Source organism: Falco biarmicus, chromosome 4 (genome assembly GCF_023638135.1).
Source record: "Falco biarmicus isolate bFalBia1 chromosome 4, bFalBia1.pri, whole genome shotgun sequence".
NCBI classification, from domain to species: Eukaryota; Metazoa; Chordata; class Aves; order Falconiformes; family Falconidae; genus Falco; species Falco biarmicus.
In genome coordinates, this window is record NC_079291.1 from 95854106 (window position 1) to 95860105 (window position 6000).

Genomic DNA, 6000 nt, shown 5'->3' on the forward strand with positions numbered 1-6000 from the left:
AGCCAAGCCCAAGCTTGACAGTCAGGAGATGATCTGCCATTACAAAAAGATGTTGGTTTATCCCAATAGCGCATGAAACCCCTGGGCAGCCACACTACTGCTCTTCTGCATGAGGCTCCCACTGCCTTCTCCCTCTGTGCACCTCAGTCTTTACTGAGATACTTCAGTCTCATCTCAGTCCTGGATGTGAGACATCTTCCATGTTTTCTTTGATGTTGTGGAGCACAACCCTTTGGTGAGAGGCAGCCGAAAGGTCCTTCCCAGGAACAGCGGAAGGAGGCTGATGACAAGAAAGTCTTGTTCACCTTCCTGCAGCTTTCCAGGGCCCTCTTCCTTTTCCTTCTGTTTTGCAGCAAGAGAGACTTGCCAGCTCCTCTCCTCTCAGTAGGATTATCGGAGCTGGCTTCCGATGTGAAGTTTCCCAACAGTGAAAGTTTCTGATGATTTCTTCATATCATACCATCGTGAGGCGCATTGCCATTCCCAGCTGATAACCTATCATTAGTATTCTGTTGCAGAAAAGCCATTATCTAAGGGAAACACAAAAGCATGGGAACACAGGCTGTTTGTACATGGGGAAGGAGAAGCATATGACATGTGAATTTGCCAGACGTTACCACTCTGAATCTTACTAAAATATGCCCTTTACTGACCACGACTGCTTTATCTGTATGTGGAAGGAGTTGGAAGATAAGAGGCATTTTTACTAACAGCGCTGTAATGGCCTAAGTAGGCAGCCTGGGAGAAATTCCCTGACACAGCATCACAATTTCTTGAAAATATACAGGCTGTTGACCTGGGTTTTCTGTAGTCCTGACCACTGCTTCATTTGACAGTATCCTTCCTTTGCATCTGTTCGGACTGGAACTGTTTTCCAGAAAATTATACTAGCTCCCAATATGTACATTTGGTTTATAAAGGGACCTGACTTTTGTCCAGCTCAAATGATGTCTCAAGGCATGTTTTAATGCTCTTCTGACACTGTCTTGTGTTTGTCTAGTTGGAAATACTCCAGGTGATTCAAAAATTACAGAATGCTTCTTAAATCTATTCGGTATATATTTCACATATTTTAATTTTAGAGGAGACTGATCCAATTCTCCATTCTGCCCTTTCCTCAGCCCCTCCCGTCTCGCACCTAGAAGCGCTTTGGGGCATGCTGTTGGGATTGAGAGGTGTAGGAGAACCTGAGCTTAGCCTGCATGCACTTTGATCTGGCTTGGTCCACACTAGGTTGGATGCAGAAGACTAAGAGCCACATCAGGTCCTCCACAGTCACTCCTAAGGCTGTACTATTCTGTGCACAGCATATGAGCAACAGGTAGGGAGAATTAACGTCAGTCCATCCTCCTCCATTTTCCGTCCCAGGCTTAGCGATGCTCTCCAAAAATGGTTCACATCTACCAATGGTCCAGATCTATGAGTCTTCTTTTAATGCAGCTGCAAGTTCAGCTCTCTATTCTAGACAAGCTAACTCCTCTGCAGAGCATCCACCCTTCTGGTACAGGCAGGGCCCATGCAGCTGCCTGCAAGCGAGATGTGCCGGCTCCTGCTTGGAGATGCCAAGAGAGCCCTGCATTCAGCTTCCAACTCAAGCACCTCCAGGGCAGATATTGCAGCTGCCAGACCTCCAGCATCCAAGTCTCTTTTCTTTCTGCAGGCGAAAGTCTGAATCTCCCATGCCAAGACTTGAGCCCAAGCTCTTCTGAAGTCTGCAAAGCCAGAGAGTGCCCTTAAGTGGTGCCTGTTTATTCCTTATTGCCTTTTGTTCTTTACAGGAAACAATATGGGGAGGCTGTGCCAGAAATACATATATTGTAATTATTAATTTTATTATTATGGAGTATGCACAGGAGCTTAATATTTTTAAATCAGGTCAGCTCTGTACCCTGCAGTGCCTCAATTTGGAAGTTCACACTTGAAGGGAGAGGGAATTGCATCCATACTCATCATCTGTCCTTGTCAGCAGGCACAGGGCTGCACTGATGAGCTCTAATCACACACGTGAGTCCAAAACAGGGAGAGGCAGCATTTCTTTGTGCACAGAATAATCAACTCTGAGTTAAATGTAGTGCTTTAAAGTGATTTGTATCCATTCTCACCCCCAGCTTCTCAGTCTAATTAACTCCTCTAATAGAATTAATCAGCACACTAAATATGAGACTCGCTAACGACTAAAAAAAACATACCGCTATCTATTCCAAAATACAATTACACTGACAAACTCAATTACATGCCTCAGTCGCTTCTGAAATTACTTGCTGATATTGGCCTGCACACAGTTTAAGTTTCATTGTTGAAAGAAATCATAAACACTTTCTAAGTCGTACAATGTTTACAGAAATACACAGAAGCACAGCTTTTATTACCCATGTGGCAAAATTAATTTGACACATTGAAAGCAAATGAATAGAGCTGGAGGACTCTATTCAGGCAGTATTCTTCCCACTGATACAATTTACACTGGGGGAACATCTGACACATTAACCTTATTAGACTCTGATGTAGGTAAATAGCATTTCAAAGGGAGGGAGGAGGGATCTGAATCAAAATCTTTTCTGCATTTGAATGGGAAACATCAATTTCTGCATTTTGAACTGTTCATTTAGTACAAAACTCTCTTTCACTTAGTAGGTTTTTTGCACTGAAATCAGGAAAAAATTTACAGCAAGGGCAGTCCACAATATGCAATTATGGTCTTGGGTTTAGTCTTTTAAGTCTGTGGTAAACTCTTCAGCTGAAAATAAACTCCAATCAGATTTGATTATGCAAGTTTAGCTTAATTTGCAAATCAAAAGAGGAAGAAAAATGCTACTTTTTTTTAATAACCCAAGTTTATCAAAGTTCATCTTGATGTGAAGATACAGAGAGAGGCTTCCTGAACTTTTTCTTTGTCTGGTTATAGGCAACACCTGCTTCTCAGTTTAATTTCTTTTCACACTGTTATACCAGTCAAACAGTAATATTCCTAACCTAAGAGGTAGAGCTGCCCTTGCTTGCAGTTGGCCACAAGTAGATAAAGATTCAAGCTCCAGGCTCGCAAAGCGTGTGTTGAATTTGAAACACCCATATCCTACTGCAAGCAGCAACCTCCTATGCTTAGCAAGAGTTTACACCTTGCAGAACCAGTACCTGTTGAGCCTAAAAATTACAGTGGCACTTGCCTAGTAGGGATTTCTCATCTCAGTAGAGTAGGTTACTGAAGGAACTAAGGATTGCTCAAAACTTACTTGAAAAAGAGAGGCCAGCATCTTGAGATGTGCTCCAGGGAGGCAATGAACATCCTGCTGGGTCTCGCTTTCTGCTGAATCTGAGGGAGACCTGGGACCTATCAAAGGAAGGAGGGAGCAGGAGTCCCACTTTTAACCAGAACATTAGAGGTGTTAGACATTTCGAGACCTAATACCAGCTCCACTGGCTCTTTTCTTCTGGCACTGGGATGATGGTGGGAAGTTGTGTGTGTACCTACATGTTTGAACAGACTGATCCCACATGCTGTGCTTTGTTGATGTCCATCCCTCTGGGCTCCCCCATCCCCTGCTCTAAAACAGAGGAGAAACCAAAACATTGGAAAGGAAGATTGTTAAATGCAAAATGGTGATTGGCCTGTATTAGCGAGAAAGACTTTCTCCTTCCATTTCCCTTAAAAGCTATTGATGATTGTTGTATGCTGGGACAGTAACATTTTAGGGCAGGGGTCCTCAAACTTTTTAAACGGGGCTGGTGCACAGATGAAGTGGCAGGAAGTCATCTGCGGCTGCTTGGTTCGCCTCCCCAACCCCCGGGGGGGCAGGGGGTTTCTGTAAATACCGGGAGCCATATCCAGCCCACGGGCCATAGTTTGAGGACCCCTGTTTTAGGGGATGAACAACAGAAGAGGAAGGGATCTCCAGAGGAACCAATCCCACATCTTCTGGGGAATGTTTGTCATACTTTGGCTTTTGTACATACCCATTTATTTCACAGCATTCCAGTGATCCATATCCTGCTTTACTCCCCTTCCTGCCAGAGCTCCCTTCATGTGCAGCCTGCCAATTCACACCCATCTACTACCTATTGCTCCCTTCCTCTGCTTCAGATATTTAAAGGTGGTAAAGTCTTTAATCAGATTTTATTCTAATCGACATGTTTGCAGCCCCATAACCACTCCTATTAGAAGTGCTTGACCACATAGCTTCACCACAACTGAAGATGCACGTTGGGATAAAGACAAATCAATGGTATGAAACTGAGGCCTCAAGCAAAGAGCTTCTTTTGCTGGAGCTCAAGAAGAAGACTCACTTTGTGAAAAAATATATTTTATACTTTAATCAGAGGAATATCATACATCAAACTGAAGCCTTTCAGGAAGATTGGAAGTAGGTAGCTAGTCCACATCCAGGCACCTTCTTTATTAATTCTACACATTTCTGCAGTCACCAGTGATGCATTAGGTGACACTTGCAAAGGATTACAGATCTGATACAATATTAGATAAAAATTACAAGTGAGAAGCTATTTTACTGCTATTTATTTTCATCAGCTAAGCATCGCTCTCCTAAATGCCATTTTAGTTTGGTCGATATTGGCTTTTCAGGCTGCTGAGAAGTTTTGTAATTCTTTTTTGTTTGTAGCTTATGTATAGAAATCAATACTGGTTTGCAATTTGCTGAAACTTAAATGGTCATGTTAGGAGTAACACATGCCTGATTTCTCCTTGCATTCTATTCCCAGTCCCCTAGCAGAGTCAGAATTGGATTCACTTCTCAGTCAGCCTATGATGTCTAATAATTAAAACCGGTTATTTCCACATCCCACACACATTTTTTAACCTCACACTGAAATATAACTGAACAAAGCAAGCAAGGAAGACTCACAGCCATATTCCTAACATTACTGGTGTCAAAGGGAGTCCTTTCTTTGATTCAGGGAAAGCGGGAAGAAGCTCCATCCCCAGCCAGCACATCTAAAATAGCCTGAACGTTGGTTAGTGGGGAATGAAGCCAACTAAGTCTCTTCTGCTTCAGTGCTGCTATTGAATTCTTCTGTTCTTGAAAGTTTAATATCATATGTGGATTTTATTTTTCATAAATATATCTGCAGTAACTGTAAAAAAAGCCTTAAAAATTCTGACTTTTCAGGGGAAGAGAAGCAAGTGAAAGGGAAGCGTTGGGGCCTGGCTATGGAAGATACAAGCTAGTTTCTAGCCCAGTTCCTTCAAAGAATAGGCTTATTGGATCCCTAACAAAAAATGCAAGTCAGCAAGTATTTAATGATTTACACGAGGTAGAAGATACCAGCGCAAACACACATGATAAAATTACCATGGCTTCATGGGCCACAGTCTGTTAATTTCAAATGTGAAATACAACAGCTTCACATAATGGCCTACAAGCTAGGACACTTGCTTGTAGGACACATGGTCTCAGCTGACACTTGTTTATACATCTGCTCCAAACTAAGGAGAAGGGGGGGGAACCCAACAAAAAACCCCAAACACCAATGTGTTTTCTACATCCCATTGTCTCCAATCATTATTGAGATACCTAGGGACTGGGTTTATCTTTTAATCAGAATTTGTGCTCACACCATCAGAAATAGAGATTTCACTCACTTTCAGGTGGTATCAGTAAGGGTTAACTGCAAAATTATCAGACTCGAGATCTCCTTTTCTGGAAATCAGCTAGGAATTTGTTACCAGCTTCTGAACTTAACTGCAGAAAGTTCAGCTTTGGATAACGTTTCCACATCACAAGCGATTCACCTCAAATCTTGTGTTACAAGGAGCAAACCATACTGAAACAGACATGATTTACTGTTACTGCAGTGTCAAACATCCACTGGAGTGTTTCTGGACTGAGACTACCATCTAGTGTCTTGATGACAGACTGCAGCTTCTTTAGACGGGGAAAAAAATGTACAATTTGCTTGTTTGCTCATTTTTATAATTACATTATTATAAATAATCTCATGAGACACATGTACAGATAGAAGACACACTGAAGGCTATGCAATGCCATC